Source organism: Tachysurus fulvidraco, chromosome 20 (assembly GCF_022655615.1).
Source record: "Tachysurus fulvidraco isolate hzauxx_2018 chromosome 20, HZAU_PFXX_2.0, whole genome shotgun sequence".
Lineage (NCBI taxonomy): Eukaryota > Metazoa > Chordata > Actinopteri > Siluriformes > Bagridae > Tachysurus > Tachysurus fulvidraco.
The window spans coordinates 4,034,622-4,056,229 of NC_062537.1; the positions used below are offsets into that span (position 1 = coordinate 4,034,622).

General features: G+C 42.8%; 2 protein-coding genes across 3 annotated transcripts in view; one reads left to right on the forward strand and one right to left on the reverse strand.

The window, feature by feature from the left end:
* Positions 1–21,608, reverse strand: part of unc5cb (unc-5 netrin receptor Cb) — a 143,330-nt gene that overhangs the window by 104,611 nt on the left and 17,111 nt on the right. The gene's annotated exons all lie outside the window — the stretch shown is intronic.
* glis3 (GLIS family zinc finger 3) overlaps positions 1–21,608 on the forward strand; it is a 173,526-nt gene that overhangs the window by 3,071 nt on the left and 148,847 nt on the right. Inside the window, exon 2 of the mRNA XM_047804824.1 lies at positions 11,096–11,224. The gene's annotated coding sequence lies outside the window, so the exon portion shown is untranslated. The remainder of the gene's footprint in view (positions 1–11,095; positions 11,225–21,608) is intronic.

A 21,608-nucleotide genomic window follows, 5' to 3' on the forward strand; every position in this document is an offset into this window, starting at 1 on the left:
TCAAAATGAGCACAGCAAACCCAGAGACACAGAAACAAAAATGGCCCAGACTAGAAATGAAACAAGCGTCATAGAAAATTTGTTTTTGTTTCTGATGAAGCTTCCTGGATTCACCCTGCTACTCCTGTAATGCCTTCTGGCAGCTTTTCAATTTGTCGACAAGCAGCACCTGATTTAAAATCATTCCGTTTCCCCTCAACCCCACAGTCGCCGGTGTACCCCTGAGCATGCACGTGGCCCCGACTAATGAAAGCCATGTGGCCACCCAGGCCACTCTTGCACATGCTCAAAGTCCAGCCTGGAACGGCTGCCGTCGACGTGTCCGACAGCTGCAGCTCAATCAGAACTCGACGGCCTGCTCTTCTCGTTAGCACCTCCTACCCCGAACGCACCCCTTAGGTTCATTCTTGAACCCCATGGACGCAAACCTTTCACCCCTTGTGCTCAGTCCTCCCATATGGCTCTTGGTGCAGTCGCCTTTGAACTGATGCATGCTGACAAGCAAAAGCCTTGGAGTGACGTGCTACATAAGCTGGTGATGCCGCTGTTTCCAAGCTGCTCTCACTGACTCTGTGGGGAACCCAGCCGCTTTTACACAGCTAAATGAGAAATTACCTTTTTTTTTTACGACCTTGAACTATTAATCTAAATGCGCAAAGGGGTGATGATAGGGCTTTAGACCAAATGGGCGATTTTGTTTGCTAATTAACGGCCCCGGGTTTCATTTCAAGCTACGTCTAAGCACTTTCCCAACAACGCCTTTGAGCGCTTTCACCAATTAATAAGGAATGTCTCAAATCATTGGTTTAATAAATGTGTTAATTCCAAAAGGCAGAAACATCGACATCATCTGAGATAAATTTGCCCTTACTAAATTTCTTCAGTCACGTCTAACATTTAACTGTACAGAGAGATTCTAAATTCATTAGATGGCTTAATCTCGGTCTTAGGAGAGTGCACAGAAGGAAAGTGATTACAAGTGTGCATGTGACAAGACGGAGAAGAAGAAAGAAAATGGTGCATGACTTGGAATATGTGTGCGCAGAGAGCTGAGAAGACTTTTCCTATTAAAGATCCAGCCCTTCGGAAGTGCATCCGCTAATGAACCTGAACACTTCTATTATTAACTTACGGGAGAAAATCCTCAAGGCAAATATTCTGCTGGCCTGTGAAGGAAAACATCTTTGCGAGATAATGGTCTTTTCTCTAATTACAATACGTGTGATCACTTGTGCCTGACGCTATCCTCAGAACCACTTCTCTTTGAAGAGCGAAAGGTCCTTCCCACAGTCGCTCTCTCGCTCGGCTTCAATCTTCCGCCTGTCACGTCTCTATTAGCCTTCAATAGCACGACTGAAACACGTACGCCTTGCAGAGTGCTCATTTGACTCCACGACTTGGCATTCTCCTGGTGTCTAGTGTGTATAATTGAACCGTAATTTACCTCTGGACAAACTGCAGATGAGTTAGGTGAGTTAGTTGAGCTAAGGATCTCATCGTGTCGTGACTACAAAGGCAGGGTTTGTCACTGACGGCCCTTGATTGGGAGAAGAAAGATCAAGATGCAGAGTAGGATGGATAGATAGAATAGAATAAAATAAATAAATAAATAAATAAATAAATAAGCACCCAGTGTTAACAAAGGAGTTGGGATGGCCTTTTACTGATGCAGCGTCAACAATAACGGTAATTTTATTTCCCCTAGCAAAGAGCACAGTTCACTTTCATGAGATCATTTTTCACGTGTCTCCTCCTTTCTACCCTCCCCTCTCCTCCCACTCCACTCTCCTCCACTATTCGCTCCTTGTCGCAAGTAGTAAATTTGATAAAAGTATAAGGACACATCCGAGAAACGTGTGATGTTCAGCGGCATCCTTTTTTAGTCGGTCCCACAATGCTGTCTAAATACCTTTTGATAATTTCCCTAGTGAAAGTTGGCTCTCAAGTCATCTCTACCTAATGCAGCGGTGCTTTATTCCTTTCATCTGTCCAGCTTTTTTTCGCCACATCGTCTGCCATATCATACACACTGCCTTTAAAAAAAAAAAAAACCCTTTCAGAGCTTGCTAATACTGGTGTCGACATCATCACAAGTCATTTTGTAGGTCTTGAGCCATTCGAGCCGAGCCGCTGCCATGAATCAGCATTCCATTCTTGAACTTCCAAATGTTAAGTCCAGTGTTTGCGGTCTCTGTAACTTCCGTGTTGGATTTCGCTTGTAATGACACTGAACATTGCTCGAAAATGGTAAATAAATGGGAAATAATTAAAACTGAAATGACTTGAAAACGAGTAATGAAAATGTATTTTACTATAAACCTATTCTATGTCTTCCTGACTGGACCTTTCCTTTAAATAAGATTAGAATTAGATGAGCACTTTCCTCCTACTTTTTCTGTTCCAGTTGAGACCTTTGGGAATAAACTCACCTTTTCTTGGCTGCTTTTGTTGCAACAGCCCTCTCTTTTTTTTCCCCCCAGACCCTCTCAGAGTGATAAACACTGAAATTTGGCTTCTGTTTACTAGGGATGAAAGGTCAGCTTGTCAGAAGTCTGGAACTGCTCACAAAGCTCCCAGGTTTTTTTTGACAGGCCTCAACCTCCAAACACCATATAATCTCCCTCTGGGTCTTCAAAGCGCTCTGTCTCAAAGGAGAAAAGGTAGGAGCTGGGGTGGGTTGGTGTTCCCTGTCCAGCAGTAATGGTGACACCACCGCTTGCCCCCTCACTGTCCTCCTGCCCCTTTCTGGTAATGGCTTTTTGAAAGGGTTTAGAGGAGGGAGCACTGAAAGCTTTTTTTTTTTTTTTTACTTCTCCTTGTGAAGTTTGTTTAAACAATTTAATTAGTACAAGTCCTCGGGTCTGTAGCCTGTCACCTGCCTTTTCTCAGGCCTTCACTTATTTTGTTAACATACAAAAGTAAACCATGGCTCAAGGAACAGGAAATGGACTTTTTGGGCACAACAGGGATTAGTCAAGGAGTGGAAAGTGGGTTGAATGCATTCATAGCTGAATTACAAGTGGGCTTGTTTTTTTTTTGTAGCTGTTATCACAATATTACTGCTGAAAACTGTTTGCCTTTGAAACCGCACCAGATTTAGATGATCTGAAAAACACGGAATATAAAACATGCCTCAGAAACATAGGCTTGTCAAACTGCTATTGATTCAGCACCCACAGCCATGCGAACAGATAGTATTGTTGTAAGATCAAAGCGTAGACGCAAGCCCTCGGGCGATAAAAGAAGAACTTATAAATATGCATTTGTCAGTCAAGACCTCCCGATTTGGGTATACGATGCCAGGGTTCACCAGGATTAATCCAGAACTAGACTGATAGATATTAAAATAAAGTCACCATTCTTTATCAGCAAGGGTACAAGAAAAAAGCAAACTAACTTGCAAAGAAATCTGAAAGATAGGGTGAAAAATGGTTGCAGAGCTTGCAACAGTGGATAAACTACATAACATATCAGTAAAAAAAAAAAGAAAGAAAGCTTGACACTATAGCATGACCGAATACTTCATCCGTTACACCCTCTTTATACACTATTAAAAGTGTTAAAACGTCAACACATTGACTCATCTGGCTGCTGCCACTATGCTAATCTGCTAACAACATTTATCCACTGACTGGCCCCAGTAAGCAGATGTGTGTAATTCCGGTGTGGCTTTCAACACCCGAACCACATATAAAGATATCTGGGAAAGAGAAGTCGATGAAAAGGCACTGAGGCGACGTTATAATAATTTGAGAACACTTCAGCGTTCACGGCTTCGCGCCATATTAAATTGCTCATTATCATGCACACGGTATGGCTCCGACGAGATCGATAAATCACCAACAGTAGCGCTGTCTCCTCGCTAAGAGAGCTCATCATTGATCATAAACGAAGAGAAATGGATCACTGGCTAGTCCATCTAATGCTAACGCACCATGGAAGGATTTTTTATTTTTTTTTGTATACTACATGAAACAAGGTAAAGAAATCAATTAAAGAAGAACTGCAAAGCTCTTTGCTTGGTTTCCCCACAGCATTGTAAAATCATTAGGGAGAAGGTTTAAAGCAATGGGGCTCTGGTGCTCTAGTGTTTGATTCATGAGAATATTGTTATTAAATATTATTTTACAATGCATCAAAAACATTTACATTGATTAAAAAGTACTGCTAATGAGCATAACATAAATCCATCCAGATTTGCAACTAGAACAGAAACCAGAGCTGAATTGTTTACAGAGGCATCCGGTATAGAAACTACGACCTTATGTTTGCACTTTAGCCTCAAACTATGGCCCAATAGGTTACAGTGACAATCTGGTCAGAAGTTATGGCACAGTTGGTAATAGTAGCAATGGAATTAGCTGGAACCTGCTTGGTCTGATACAGTGGCATCTTGGCTTTACTCTGGTAGTATGGTCAGAAACTGGGGTTGGACTGACTACAGAATAAGTTCAATAAATAAATAAATAAATAAATAAATAAATAAATAAATAAACAGATGGCAATCTAATTTACAATCCAGGGCTTTATTGTTCACATTGGCATTCTGAAAGAAAACTATAGTCCGACTGATTCTGGCCAGAATATGTGGGCTGGTTACAAAAAAAAGCATTTTGGTCAGAAACTGTGGTCCAATCTGCTAGAGTGACATCTTGGACCTAAACAGTGGCTCAACTGGTCAAAGTATTATTTTGGCGTGAAACTGTTGTCTTTTACAGAATACAGAATAATTTGGGCTACAAACTGCGGCCTGGCTGGTTACAGTGGCCTCTTTGCTCTTGCGGTGGTATTATGGCTAGGCACTGTGGCCCAAAAGGTTTATATATATAATAGCAGTGTACTATTCAGGCTTAAATCTGTGGTCTAATTAGTTACAGTGGCAGAGCTGTATCATAGGCTAACTAACTGTGACCTCCAGAATGGGCAGCATTGTACGGCAAATATAAAACTAGAACACCATGCAATCGCCCTCACATTTAAACGAACCTGTTGAGAGAAAACAAAGTTATTATGCAGCTTTACGTAATGTATTTTACCACTTTACTTATACTTGCAAAGCTTAGAGCTCACAGAACCTCTAATGGTCACAATATTAGCAAATGAAGAATTTGGAGCTCAGCTTCAGCATTTTTCAGAGGAATTATTTAGATGATGATTTGGATGTTTACATGAGTTGGGTTATTTTAGCAGATCTTTCTGTGTGATAACTTTGACTTTATTTTAAAACAGTGGCATACTGTCTCAAATCCATGGCCTGTTCTTCACAAGTAGATGTCCATTAGAATGACCACAGACAACTTTTAGGAAGGTGTGCGCTTATCTAACAAAAGCGTGTGACACCTCATAGAAAAAAAACTACATTGTCCTGGGGCATGGCTTCTCGCTGTAAACATCTTTCATTTATAAAATGAAAAATAAAACCATTCCTCCACACAATACCAGCGCTGCACTTGCCCTGACGACCCTCGGGTGCTCGTTCGCATTATGAAGACGATCCCACGTGAAGAAGGTTTTCTCTTAATGCTTTATCAAGTCCCTGCAATTTTCCAACCTTTTCTTTATGCGCAATAGGCAGCAATCTTCCTCTGCTCAGCAGGGACCAAGCGGTGCGGAAATGAGAAGACTGCGTGTGAGAGAACGATAGTGCGAGAAGGGGACAGGGGAGAGGCAGGGAGCCAGATGAGATGTCTCCATAAGTGAGAGGAGAGATGAAAGTAGAGCGGTAGAAGGAAGAGCTGAGGGAGGAGGAGTGCAGCGGGGCGTCCTCCCCTCCCTTCCTCGTCCAGTCATTTGCAGATCACGGAAATTGCTACTGGCTCTAATTAGTTATTTACACGGTGCATACGGCAGGCTGGTGGAGCCAGGCAGGCTTCTGACGGCGTTAGCGTTTTGCCAAACAGAGGGACCGGGTTCCTTGTCTTTTGATTTCCATCCCTCACGCTGGTTCTTGGGCTAATTTCCAATTCCCTATTGATAATCAGCTCTCAATATTGGATCAACAGCGCCTCTCTTGCGCTCCCTGCTGCTTCTTTATTTGGCGTTCACTTTGGTTCACGTCAGTAACAACCAGGATTTCCATATTATGCTAATAGCTTTACACGATCTCGTCCTATTTTATTAAATAAAGCTGTTAGGAAATTAATGTGATCAGAGAGACATTACGTTGGCTTTTTAATGAAGCATGGCAGGAAATTGGGTCATATTACTCATGATAGGTTTTTTTTTTCTCCCCTTGCCGCCTTCTCCTGATATCATTGTGATGATATCCTTCGCTGCTCACAATCCACGCAGGCACAGGCCTCATCAGTGCACTGTCAATCAAACAGGCTGACAAATCGCAACACCACACATCCTGTTTCCAGCCTACACAAGACAAGCATGCTGAAAAACACTGTCTTCAAAGATGGCGTGGTGGAGAGGAGGGGAACTGTAAAGCTATAAAAGATGAGCAGTTCAAACGAAACTCCAGCCTGAAACATGTTAATTATTTTCAGACTGTAATATCTGTAATACATTTTGCGATTCGTGTATAAATTTGATGGTTAGTGCTGTATTAGTGTTACCGCTCTGTGCTAAAAATAACAACGATCTCGCACCGTGACATGTTTTAAAAAAGTACTCTCAAAAGTGACAAAAACTAGCAAGAGCTTCTTGTCTCGCTCGTTTTCCAGTTTTTCATTTTCCAGAGTTAAGCGTTGCATTAATGAGAAATCTAATCTGGTGTTAATTCAACTTAAGCCAAGTGCTGACTGAAAGAAGGGGCGGTAGCAGGTTTAGTGGAATGTAAAGAAACATGACCAGGGTGTGGATTAGCGGGTCTCACAGCGAGCCAGTCCACCTGTAGCTGTGTAGCTGTGTGACACTGTGTGTCATCTGGCTGGCAGCTGCCATCTTGCACTGCTCTCTCCGCCGAATACCTTCTCTTCCCTCTCCTCTTTTTGAGAGTGCTCGAGAGACGAACACTTAACCCCACCAAGGTGGAGAGCACAAGAGGGGTTAAAGCACCCAGTGCCAAGAGGAAAGAATAAATGATTAATGAAAGTAAGGTTTTAAATAAACAGACGTCAAGTTTAACATTTTTCTCGAACAAAGAAAGGGGATGGGGGAGGGAGGGAGGGACGAAGAAGACTCGTGGCGATTCCAATCTCTTCAGTCAGTGTGCAATTACTGGCGAAGAATTGCAAACACGGCCCACGTCCGGCCACAGAAAACGGTGCACTTAGCCATTCTGGGAAGCATAAATCCTAAATACCTATTACGAAGACTAAGCCACACTGTCTATGAATAGAGGTGTAGGAGAAGAGATGATTTGACATCATGGCCACCTACACTTGAGCCCAAAGTGGAAAACTAGATTGCGTTTTCCAAAAATGCAACACGGCTACTTGTCACCCCGAAACGTATTCGTTAGCTTGACCGATAACCCGGCGTGACGCTTGTAGGAGTAGACACGAAGACATTCGAGTGGGACATGCATAGATTTTCCAGCAAGTATGAAATATTAATGCTCAATATTAGCTGGGTGTTTGTCGCATCCATTACGGATGAGCCATCAGAAGGTGATAATGGAACTGGGATGTGCTAGACGTGTGTGTGTGTGTGTGTGTGTGTGTGTGTGTGTGTGTGTGTGTGTGTGTGTGTGTGTAGGGGCCTCTGCGGACCAACTGCTACTCCTTTTTTTATATAGCACTTTGACAGAAGGGTCACGCCAGGGCTCGCTCGTCGGTGACGTCACTTGCCGAATGTTCCTCTCTCAGGGTGTCGGCAGTCATCTCAATTTTTATGCTGTTTCAGTAACAAACTGTTTATTTTTTCCCTAAACAAATTCCTAGAGCCTCCTGAAATAAGGAGTTTAGGTTAGCAGGATTTTGAGGTATTCTTAACGTTAACAGTTTTAAGGACGGCTCAGTCATTTTTTTTCAACCTCAGTCCTGTGGTTGATTTCCTGTCTGAGTTTTGTATATAATTCACTGCTCCTAGAAATCGTATGGTTTCCTCCTGTTTTCAGGTCTCACCAAAGGAAGGTGTCAAAATTAGATCCTGTCAAACACATAACTGAGCTAATAATCTGTTAGCGGTCTGTTTTTTTTTTTTGTTTTGTTTGTGTTTTTGGTCAGAAAATATGCATCAAACATCCAGGCCTCTTTTTTATTGCTTGGTGAAGGAGGTGCTCGTGTGCGATTTCGTGTAAACCAGCCAGTCTTGTGCCGTGCGCTCTGTCTATCACTCTGGTTCAAAGTACTTGGCTTCTTCACACGCTTAATGCAAACTCTCTCTCCCTCACTCTCTCTCACCCTCCCACTTATTCATTATTCAGTTACCCCACGCTCTGCTCCCCCGTCCACATCCTCTTCCCCACGGATCAAAATTCCATGGTGCATCCAAGAGCCTCTGGCACGCGCGCAGGTATTTAAGGGGAATTTTGGGAAGTGGAGTGCAGTCAGAAGGGCTGGGGGATTTCATATAAACACACCTTTATCCTTTAATCTCCTTCAAGCCAGATTCTGTTTCAAAGTATTATTCATTTGCGTTCAAAAAGCACATGCCTGTAACTGTATACGGCCCGAAGAGGATCATTACCAATCAGTATTTTCTGTGTGCGTCTGTTTCAGTTTGCCTGATGACATATAACTGAGTGCACATGGGGAATATTTATGTGTAGTGAGTACACATGAACACGTGGCTCTGTGTAGCTTTACTTTGTGACATCATAATGGAAATGCATTGCAATATATCTTTAATCCTGCAGCTAGTCTCCGGTCCAGTGAACCCCTTTTGGCCAAATCATTTAGATAAATGCACGTGATTGGATAAATGATGACAGGAGCTCTGCTCGACAACAGAAAACACGGTAGTACAAAAATGTAGTTGAACTTCAGCCCCCCCAAAAAACAATTATCACCTTAGCTACTGTTGTCAAACACTTGCTGGTTCTGCCATTTTAGGGTGTGGGTGTGTGTGTGTGTGTGTGTGTGTGTGTGTGTGTGTGTGTGAGTAAGAGAGTAATCATATCATCCTGAAATGTTCTCTTAAAATAAAACATGACCATAAACGCCTGAACACCAGCAACTTATTTTACCAGCTTGTGGTATGTTAGCTTACGTGATTGTGTGTGTGTGTGTGCGCGCGTGCATACACTTGTTTTTGATCCCTGCATGAGTCCCATGCGATTCATGCCCTCATTCACCTTATCTGTGTTTTAAGAGCATTAATAATCCACTAGGCATAGAGGCAGGGTTAAATGTGAGATGTCAGACTGAATATTATAAACATGTTGACTGAATAGCTCTCTCTTTCTTTCTCTCTCTCTCTCTCTCTCTCTCTCTCTCTCTCTCTCTCTCTCTCTCTCTGTCCCTCTCTCTCTCATTTTCTCTCTTTCTTTCTCTATCTCTTTCTTTTCTCTCTCTCTCTCTCTCTCTCTCTCTCTCTCTCTCTCTCTCTCTCTCTCTCTCTCTCTCTCTCTCTCTGTTCTTCCTCCTCCATCATTTTTGGCTGCATATTGTTACCTCTATACGAAGACTAACCTCATCAGTGACCGTCTGTCATCTCTGCCATAATTATGTTGGAACAGCTGTCAGCAGTGCAAAGTTCTTCCAGAGGCAAAGCGAACGCTGCGATGCGAAGGAAACGATGCGCAGTAATTGCGAACGGATTATTGATAAAGTGACAAAGCCCGTTTCCACCTCGATTATATTTTCGTTTCCCTTTCAGGCTCTTCTGAATTATAAATTTGTATTGGGTTGTTTCTCTTTCTCTCTCATTCTCAGCCCACATGATGAGGAACTGTAATCAGATTACTTTAAGCAACAACCCCCGAATGTTACTGTGTGTTTTTTCTGCAGGATGCAAATTCGTACAAATTGTGTTTTCCAGCTAAACAAAACGCATGAAAACGCCTATTTATTTTAACCAGCGCACGAGTCGAACAGTACTTATGCAAGCGCCGAACTTCATTCGCATTCATCATAATGTAACTATGCAACCTGCGGTGCATGCAAATGCAACTGGTGATTTGCTGAAATAAGCCTAGAAACGGAAAATTCTACAAAAGAGAGAGTGTGGTAAAGGGAGAGAGAGTGGACTGTGATGTGAAGCACATTACCGTCCACGCTGCATTTGAAATCAGATCCATCACCCGTAATTACATTCATGACAAAGACATTTTGTCAAGTGCACAAAAGAGAAGAAGCAGAAGGTGCGGGGTGGAATTTGTCTGCCGTGTGAGACTGACAACAGCGAGGGTTTGCCAGGAGGTTATGCAAACGGAACAAAACGCTGAAAAATTAAAGGCTCCAGCTCACAAATGCAGCACTCCGTGTCGGAAATGGCAAAGGCGGCCGAGGAGGCACTAAAATAGAGCCGGAGGGACACAGTTTTGCACTACCTTCACCCCTTAACGCATTTCACATGGGTAATACATAAACGCAACCCTCTGTCAATTCCTCCCTCCTTCTTTTACACGTCTACCTCACACACACACACACACACACACACACACACACATACACCCCTCCACAGCAACTCCCTTCTCTCATGAACGTTTTGTGAAATATCAGACTTGACGAAAAGCCGAGAGGAGTTAGTCGACTGTAATCCATTTACAGCGAGTTAGCACCCAGCGGGGTAGGAGGAGAACGAGTCGGCACGTGAGATTTGGTTTTCGTGAGGGGGGGGAGTGTCGGAACAAACCCCTTTCAAAACCTACCTGTACACCGGAGAAGAACCGATCCACTGAAACTATAAGTATAAGAAATAAAGAAACTAACATTCACAAATCAACTGTGACCCAGCAACTGTGGCTGCCTTATATTCAAAAGCAAAGCATTATTTTTTTTATTTTTATCCTGCTACAGACCTCAGCTGTGGCTATTAGTGAATTAGTGACAATTAGTGGAACAGTGGATTATAATTAAAGCACGCCATCCATTAATGTAATTAGAATCCCTTTATTATGATTATTATTGTTATTATGATCGTTTTCTCACCTTTCTACATTTCGGTTCTTCGGTTCCCGGAAACTAAAAGTACATTTTTCATTCCTTCCAAACCCAGACCTCCATGTTATCCTCACTTAAAGTGCACGTCTCTGTTACAGGAATCTAGTGCATGTAGCACCTTTACACAACCAGGCCGGTGAATTCTGGATCCTTATTCATCAGAAGGCGTCGATTGATTTTCTACAGCAGCCGTTCTGACAGAGGTGCAGCCGCAAGACAAATCACAGGTTTATATTAATGCTCTTGTTCTATTGTATTATCGTTTCTATAGCAACAGCTGCTTGCACAGGGACTTTTTAATGTGGACTCTTTTCCCTGGACGATTAAAAATGTGTATTATAGCTGATATGGTAACATGTAGGGGGGTTTTTACACCTGGTCACTTCCTGCGTTTTCTGTGATCCAATAGCTATCCGATGGTAAAGAGACCAGGTCTAAATGCCCTCCGAAATGTTTTCGAGACGGATATAAATCCAATCGTTCAAACCCCTTCAGGAGGTGGTCTGGGACGTGTTTCAGATGAAACTGGTCAGGTGTAAATGCATGTGGTTGTTCAAGCCACATACGTCAGCGCTATACTCCTCCCAAACGGAAGTACGTCACTCGCAGGTGACTCGCGAGTCGTGCATTGTGACAGAAACAAATATGTTTTCCCACCAGCGCTGGCTCCGATCTTTCACCCAGGCGTCTCGTTGGGTCTTAAAATGCACTGCTGCTGCCAGCGAAAATGCAGCAAACAGTAAATGCTGTTTTTTGTAGCATTTGTAGTTTTTTCGTCTTCTTTTTGATTGCATTCTGAAAACCGCATACACCAAAGTGTGTTCCATTTCAATTACCACAGAAATGCGGTAAAATATATTTGCATATTAGGCGGGAGTAGAAAGATCGGATTGATATCCGATTCGCCGAGACGCAGTCATGTGGCCTGATGTAAATGGAACAGTTTTAACAAATCAGATAGCTATCGGATCAGAGACAACACATGAAGTGACCGGCTGTAAAAAGGCCCTATGTTGTTTATGTTGCATTTCTATACGGGGTTTCAGGTGTCAATGCTTTATAGCCATCCAAAGGTTAACGCTGTAAATTGAAGTTTTGCTCCAGTGGGAAGTTTTGTCATTAATTTCATGAGACAGGCTGGTGACGGAACAACTGTTTGTAGTTGCTACGTTGTAAACGACAACAGGATTGAATTTGTTTTGCAGATGTGACACAACAGTAATCCATTATAGTTTCTTTTAAACCTGAGATGTAATTTTTTCGTTAAAGAAAAAACCTTTTCATTGTTGGCAAACTGATGACGTATAACAGCACATACAGCAAAGCCTTTAATGACTGTAGCCTTTGTCATGGGGAAATATTATTAAGATCATGTTCCTGCAACAATATTGATCTAAAGTAATGTTTAATCAAAGCATAGTTCCAGCTTAAATTACAATACGTTACTGAATGCTCTCAATACACCATAGTATTTGACCATATAGAGCTTTATTTTAGGCTGATCTCAGCTCCCGGAAATTGAACAACCTTATCGTCGTTATTGGGTCGACCCGCTGAAAGCAGACAGGTATGCATTTTAAAAGGTTACCTCAGCCTAGCCCTGCTCCCTATTATATGTGCTTCTGTTCTGAAATGCTATTCACACCTCTCTGGAGGGCATTTAAATTCCAACTTCATTACTGGCACAACGCGAGTCCAAACGTGCGGTCATTGTTACAATAAGTGGTGGGGGTGGAATGAAAATAATAATAATGATTATGGTGATAGTGCAGTTATGGGGAAATAATGAATTCTGGCACTAATGGTCCCTTGAGTGGTGCGGTCGACAGGCACACGGCGATTATGCTACATGGGCTGCTGTGTTCCTTCCACACCCACATTATATGGATAAAGTTTATGGACAACTGCCCATCATGCCCATATGTGGTTCTCTATCAAAGTGTTACCACAAAGTTGTGAAATTGTTTTGTTTGTCTTTGTACATTTGTGCCATTTCTCCTCACTTTGAGAAACATAATCAGACATGTATACTGTTTGTACATCATTTAGCAAAAATGAAATCAAAGCCTTGATGTGGAATCTGACTTTTTTTGAGTGTTCAAAATCCTTGACATCGTTACGCAAATAGAAACGTTCCTATTCTTGAGGGTTTTTTGTATTGTTTACACGCAATTGTAAATGTAGGAAGAAAGATTTCCCCTCACGCACACCTGCATACACTTTAATCTGCACCGAGACACTGTGTTAATTTCGGTCGACTCTTTCGCATCGTTAAGACAGACTTAAGGGACTCTTGTTTCACATTTGCGCTCAACAGCTTTAGCAGATACATGACAACGCCATGTTTAAGCTGACAGGAAGCCATGCATCTTTTTCCAAACAGCGGTTCAGTAATACAGTTTGCTGAATCCGTTGTGTATTGGGCTCCCATTTGGAACCGGCTTCGCTGAAATATTGTCATTCATTCTTGGTTACGAGAGATTGAGGGGAGGAAAGTGCAGTTTTATTTATTTAGTTCCCATTTTTTACTTTAGTGACGTTGAATGTGTAGCACAATTAAAATGTGAAGAGGTGTGTATGGCATCTAGGCACAGCATTTGGCCATTTATGAATCTTAATATGGTCTTGTATATAGAGAGAGTGTGTGTGTGTGTGTGTAAACAAAGACAATATATGTTAATGAAAATCCTAAGCCAGCTGCTGTTGAAACTGGAAAAGAATGGCTTTTTGCATCTCGTATATCTTTAATGTAAAGGAAAAGTGCCAGAACGAAGCGATGGACTCAGACAGTTTTGTCACTGTTCACCCCCGTTTTAATTAAGCAGACAATTAGAAATCTGCAAGCCGGGACTAAAGCTAGAGGGAGGAGCACTCTTTCATGTGCTTGTTCATTGGCCTTTGAGGTTTGTTTGTTTATTGGTAATGAAGCACAACATGGGTAATTCACTCCCCTAATAACTTGGCTAACCTTGCACCCCCCACCCCCCCAAATCTAATCTGCCACACCATCATCCCCCAGAGTAGAACTGGAGAACTGTCCTTATATGGCAGCTGTTTCAAGCCCGTATCACAACGTATGCCTGAAGCAACCGATTCTTGAAGCTTGGCATTCATGAACATGGATAAACTCTCAAACTAAACACACAACAGGAGTCTGGAGACTGATTACTGGAGGAAAAAATCATTTAAAAAGCTGTATGGGAAAAATCTAATAAACGGGACCAACTAACTCTTCCTATTGTCTGGATTGTGGGGTTTGGTCCCAAACTTTCCAGCATCTTTTTCTTTTACCCCAGGGGTCTTTTTATGCTTGGCCCCACTCATCCTCCAGCAGCTGGGCGTCAGGGTGTGTAAAGCAGGGACTGTAGGCTACTTGCAATTACAATGCAGTCGGGATTGTGAGCAGCAGCGGGGGAAAAAAACAAACTGACTTTCACATGCCAACTGTTGGCTGTTGGTTAATACCTCTACTGAAGTGTCAGCCTACTTCTGCCCCTCCTTCTTCCCAGCTGTCCCTTCTCCTGCTGAGGGAATGAAAGCCAGTATATGCCGGGGGGCTGGACTCTGCACTGCAACACCGTGAGGGGCGTTCTGACATTCATCCCAGGCCTAGGGCAAGCCATCCGTCTTTTGGGTAACCGGTAACACTCCCTTACCCTCACTTTTTTTTCTTGTCTTTATTTCAGCCTGCTTCATACTCATCATTCTTTATCTCCTCCTGTGTGGCTGGGCCCCAGGTCTGGAGCGCACCACCCAACCGTGCGAGTTGAAAGCATTCTTATCGCTGCCCTCTCATCAGGGTTTATTTAATAACTATCACAATAAAGTCAACAACAGGCCCCAAGCTCATGGGCCCCTTTGGGCCTCCCTCCCTCAACGGTTTGATGAATTGGGCCCATCAGGAAGACCAGCTGCCCCGGAGGTTCTCAGTCGGCCCCTGCAGTGGCTTAGGCATGGACTGGAGGAAGCAGACAGAAAGGGGGTAGGCCCATTTGTAATGGCATGCCAGAGAACACTGGGCTGATGGAGTTTGGGTAGCATTAGCACAGAGGGAACTTGGAACAGAAGCCAAACTCCGAGCCACCAACGCTGGGCACTGGATAGGTGGAAATACTTGTGACAAGCCGACTGTCAGCTCAAGCACTCCTCATACAATTTTTTTTTTTAGAGGACTTGTGCAGTCCTACCTTCTGGTCAAGTTGGAGGAAGTGCTAAGAAATGATTTAGGATGAAGTGTGATACTGTGGATCATTTCTCATTCTTCTCTCCTTGAGGAGACGGGAGTCGTAATTGCTGCACTCCTACCGCTGATGGCTCCCATATAACCTCACTGAAAACTGACATTAAGCAGTGAAAAATAAATTAGAGGCATAAATTGAGATTTGCTCTAACGAGCCTCTTGATTTCATGATAATTGCGAGCCAAAGCATATGAACGCTGACTTATTGCAACAGATGAATTTGGATGCAACTCATAAAAATAAAATAAAATAAAAAATCAGAGGGCCGCTAACTGACCTTGATACCTAGAGTTGTGTCTCAGGATGAGAACATATGTGATTCACCTTTCTGCCAGCTTTTATTCTGGGCTACAGTGCATTTTCTCAGCATGGTTGTGCACTGCACACACACAGACAAACAACTATGCCATGTCTGGAAAAGCAAGATACCAAGAATACTGGGAGAAGAAAATGGAAGGTGAGATACAGAAAAGAGGACAGAAACAGAGACGAAGGGGTGATTTAAAGGATTTCTCTCATTCTCTCTCCCCCACCCCCCCATGCTTCCCCATTCTCTCCTGTCCTTTCTTTCTGTCTCCATTTTAAAGATGATGAATAGCACAGTGTTGGGAGGCTATTAATCAGTTCAGTGTTAGGAAGGGGTCTTGATAGGGACTGCACATTGCTTCAGTGTTACTGTGGAGGCTGTGCCACACCATCAATAAATTACATATGACTAGAATACCATCTGCAGGGAGCATATTCATGAACTGCACATGGATTAAGAAAACAATAAGGTATTATGAACGAACGAGTCCATGTGTTAAAGCAGAGGTCCCATAAATCCAGACAAACATAACCTAAAAAAAAACGAGGACTAACTGTGGTGTCGAATGGACTCTCGGACTGCTTTCCCAAAAGAGAGGAGAACACAAATAAATAACCCTTACTTTTTTTTTCTTTTATTCATATTGGACTTCCATATTCTTATGATTAGCATAATATACTACAACAACAAAGTAAAGTTTGGCAAAAGTTTTCGGAGAGTAAGTTAAAGATTTAGAAGGGCTGCATATCAGCAAACATTTACTCAAGATAAAATAGGTTGGTCGGTTGAAGAAGAAAAAAGTAACGCTCCCCGAGCAACGGCATGAGATCCCAACTGAGCTGACAGATGTTGAATATTTCCCTCACTGGTCAGTTAATTTGGAGCCGATCAAAGTGTGCAGAGGAAGCGCTGGGTGGTAAACAGGTCGAATTATCAAAGCAGACTCCTCCATTCAGAGTGACTTGAATATAAGACTGCAAGTTCAGGGACCAAGTCTGCTGCAGGACTGCTTTCAGATCTGACCTTCTTCACAAAGTCGCAAGTAGTTTTCTCATGCAAGGCTCTTTGAATGAACGACGCGGTCGGGTGGGAGCTTCCAAAGTGTTTGTGATATTTGTGGTGAGGATTCAAGGAAAGGGTTTTGGATATCCCTGATTAAGGTGAATAGTGGTATTGTTCTAAAAGTTATTGAAGCTTGGTATACCATGCCAATATAGAACAATAGCATGAATAAATATATGAGCCCCTCAGAGTTGACTGAGGCCTCTCACACAGCAGGTAGTTGTATCACGGCGGGCTGGGTTTTTTTTTTGTTTTTCTGACACTGGGTTCTCAGGGCAACCAAAAACTCCTTTCCAATTCTTCAACTCAGCTCATTCCCAGTTAGATTGACAGCGAGGAGGTAGCATGGTTCAGGCCATGCAGGAACAGTAGCTTACTTTTTGCTTTTCATTTCCTCACTGTCAGACTGAGAGCTATTCAATCATTTAGTGCAGCGGGTTCCAGAAGGTGACCACTCTTCTCGTATTCCCCAAGCAAAAAAGGGTAAGTAGTTCAGCCGGGGTGGGGTGGGGTTGAGTGGGGGTGAGGTTAAGTACTTACTGTTGCTAATACCTCTCTGCATCTCTTTGGCTAAGACCCATTCTCACATTTCGAAAGCTCCGTAGTGTGTGTGGGGAGGTCTAGAGTTTCAAATCCAACAATGCTCATCTTAATGGTGGCGTTTGCAGCACTATTAAAAGCTTGGCTATTTTAGGCTGGAACTTCTCTTTGCTTGAACTTTGCCTGGGTAGAGGCTGTGAAAGGTGTAATCAGAGGTACAAATTAGTAGGTTTGAGGCTACCATGAAGTAATATTTTTCTTTTTTGACATTCAGCAGATTAGCAGGTTCAGAGGTACAGAGTGCTTCTTCTCTTTTCTCACCTCATAAGATGCATTTTTTTTTTTAAAAGCAGCAACCACCTTAGTACCACCGGAGGCACCACACAGTTCAAACATCACCTCTAATTAATTTCAAGAATCCCTTTGTACACTCTTAGCTATGGCACTGTGGGTTAGGATCTGCAGTGTTACCTTGCCCTTGACAAGGATTTCACAAATGTTTCTCAGGGCCTATTATTCTCCCAAGGGCTCTGTCCCCATTGATGGGTGCTCCTCCCTTAAAGCTACATGGCTTCTGGCAGCATCCTGAAATGTACTTTTCCCCAGGATAACTACCACCTTGGTGTGGCATCAGCGGACAAACGAGCGAGTTATATCCTGTCTGAATGTGCTGTTCCCTGAGCTGTCCTTACAGGTCTTTTAAAGACTTTCTTTAAAGCAAATGGCAGTAGAACAGGGGTGGGAGGGCAACAGAACTGGAGCTTTGTCAACTATAATTCATCAACACTGGCTGTATGAAGTTGCTGGCTGAGACATCTCATCTCGGCTAGGTAAGACAGGAGGTGATGGCAGGGCAAAGGGAACTTAGAAGTTAATCAGTGGAAACTAATTGAGTAAAATCTCTTGGGAAAGAACCACTCTTCACCTTTTAAAGCAGTAGTTTCCTTAATGGCGGTCATCTCATCTCACTGTTTTTGTAGCCCTGCCCATCTAGTCCTGCTTACATCAAGGACCTTCATACAGTAAACTTAACACAGCTCTGAACAGTTTATCCACTCTACACACTGTTTGGGTTACATGTCTCAACACATCAACCTAATGAAGTCTTATCTCACTCAACATCTAAGATGAAAAAACAGTAAGCTGTCCTCACAAAGACATGCATTCATGATGGCAGGTCAAGTCGGGGCTGTTTGGGTGAGCGATCGCGACCACAATCTACAGTAATCATGCTGTCCCTGTGGACAGGACCCGTGTAAAAAGACCTAGCATAGCACAATAGAATGGACTTATGTCAGAGCAAGTAAACGTTAGAGCACTATCCACAATCCTGATGTGGTCAGATAGGTAAATGGTGGTGATAATTAAGGCTGACGGCGCAGTGGAGTGTGGCGCAAGGGAGGACTACAGAGGTCATGTAGAGGTGCGGGGAAACACGTTACTGAATGTGTATGCAAAAAGTGCATCGATAATGCTTATTTGGTGGTCTGTGGGTGTAGCATATACAGTACACAGTGATAAATTAATGAAGCGTATCATGGTGGAAAAAAGGAAAAGGGCAAAGCAGACTGTATGCATCTGACAGGACAAAGCACAAGGCAGGAGAAAGACATTAAATCAAGTGGCGGTTCTGGATCATTTATACAAGGGGGGCAGGCTGGGGGCAGGCGTTCGGTTAGAGGCAGCAGTTACTTTAGACCTTTTAGTTTTCCAAACACTAAGCTGCTTTACTTACTGCATTGCTGGTATTAAGAGGCAAGACAATGTTCAACACCACTTATTTATGGAGCCTTTTACATTTAGTTTCCGTTTATTTTACAGTTTCTTCATTTTCTATTCTGTGCTTTGATGCACCATAATGCATTTTCTTACATATGCTTATTTTTTGTTTTTAGGGTGACTTTTTAACATCGTCATGGGTCTGCAGATGGAAAAAAAAAACTTTTTGGCCAACTGGTACAGCCAAGTTTATTACTGTAATGTGCAATGTCCCTGTAAGCAAATAAACTAAACTAAAACTAGCTAGCTACACTTGTTAACATTGTCCACATCACATGCAATCGTTATATGTATATAATGTCGCATGATGGATTTGGAATCAAACAGTTAGTTCTCAGACAGATATTTAACTTTTCCTTCATTTGTCCTTATTGCTATTGTCTTGCTTGATATCTTTCTTTGGGCAATTGTGCCTTGTTTCATGTCCTCAAGCTTTGCTAAGAGGAGACTTCATCCAGTGCTTTAAGGTTTTTCCTGTATGACTTATAAAATCATTATTTCAGTGTTAACATTCTGACACATGGCACATACTAAAAATGCTGTGTCCACTAGTGGACACTCTGAGCATCCTGACTGGACACTCAAGCCATTTGTCTCGCATTTGTTTCCAGGAAGCGATATATAAATACTCCACAAGTCTTCCCACAATTATTTTATGACATAGTGGGTTTCTTGGGAGCATTACAGATGACAGACTCTAGAGGCGCCAGCTTGCCTGCAGTATTGGATTTTTTTTTCCCCTTTCCCTCTTTCGTTTGGTTACACCCACAAGAGCTATTTGCTTTATTTTAGAAGGACAAGAATTGAGGGGCTTCGAGTCAGCACACTGGGGTCAGATAACTTTGCAGAGAGCCGACACTTCGCTCTGCTGTGTCATCTCTCTCTTTCTGTGGCGGCACAGAAAGGGCACTAGACGAGAAACGTTCAATAGGCTCTCTCACTCTCTTTCTCTTTCTAATTTCTCCCTCACACCCCGTTCTGTTTCTTCCCTCCTTTCTTTCCGTGTAGGCCGTCCCACCGTCTTTCTGTGGCTTTTCCAGTCCCAATGGAAGGCAGGATCGAAAAATAAACACTGGGGTGGTGGGGGCGTTTCGGTAAGTTAATTATAAGGAAGAAAAGACTGTGAAAGTCTACATTGTTTAAGTCAGAGGCAGTCAGCATCAAAAGCCTGATTCAGACCAGCGTGTGTGTGATCGAATGGCCGCTCTGCTCTGCATACACCCAGGAGTCTCCTGGACCGGTAGAGCCATTCCGCCTCTAAACGCCAGTCCCTCAAGACACCCTCACTCCTGTTTGCTGTTTTTCTTCAAAGTGATAAAACAATATTTGGAGTGGAAGAACAAACACTGGACAGAGGTAATGGGGTGGAGGGGAGCTAGGCCCATGGGGTATTAAAAGTCTGATGAAGGGCCCTCTTGTTTCACTCTTATTTACAGAAAGAGAGCGGCTGAAGGGATGACTCACTCTGACCTTATGCAGCCAGTTAACCTCATTCTCTCTCAGACAAGCCGGGTCGGCACGTGACGGAGAGCTTGTGTATGTCCAGCAGTATACACATCAAGCTTGTGTGTTGGGGGAAATGACATCAAGAACATCTTGACCTGGAGCCGGTAAACAGACCCTGATTGCAGAGTGACTTTTGTGGTGGCGTATAGTATGTCAGGCTCCCCAGAGTGGACTGTGGGTAGAATCATATGTAATGGAAACCAGGCAAATTGATACAAACAACAGAAAACACAGTGCCCTGCCGGAATGTAATGTGTTTAAGAGATGCATGTTGGCGAGAAAAACAGGGCTGTTTAGTCATGCCTTTTCCAGTCTGAAAGGCTGAGCAATGGAAAGATGGGAACTGTGTGAAAAGACCATGTGCATTTTCTTACTCTTGCTACATGGCACATTAAACCTTACTACATCTCACACAGTGAAAACCAATCCCTGCTGGAAATCCCTAGTACCTGGGGCTCAATTATGTTATCACAAGTGAAACAAAACCAGCCATTGTGGAGAACTCAAAGCTGTCTGACAACCAGCTTCTTGCTCATTCATTTCTCTGCTGATTTTAATCTAAAAAAAAAAAAAGTCTCACTGTTATTTAAAAAAAAAAAAGTTGTCAGCAACGTCTAGCCATGTTCATGCTACAAAGTACTTTTAGCAAGTAAGGATGTTAGCGTTGAGGTTTGACAAGGTGTATGATCGAACGACTACATTGCCGCAAACGTATCCATCTTTTTTGTTCTTTTGGCTTAGCAAAAAGATCGCTCCTCGCTTTGTTATATCGACAACGTGATGAATCCCAGCAACATAAAAGAGTTTATTGATGTCTCGAAATCATCTTTTGGTAAAGATAGTATCCTCTAAGCTTTTTCTGCAGGAAAGAAACACACCAGGACGTGCATGTGAAGTGCTTTTGAACAGCCAACACAACAAAATTTAAATGGCATTTAAAATAATTCGTCACATTTACAGCATTTAGCAGACACTCTTATCCAGAGTGACTTACATTTTCTTATTTCAGTTTATACACCTGAGCAACTGAGGGTTAAGGGCCTTGCTCAGGGGCCCTGCAGTGGCAACTTGGTGGACCTGGGATTCGAACCAATGACCTTCTGATCAGTAGTCGGAACACCTTAACCACCGAGCTACCACATCCCACATCGTCAGAGACGCTTCACGTTAATCCGAA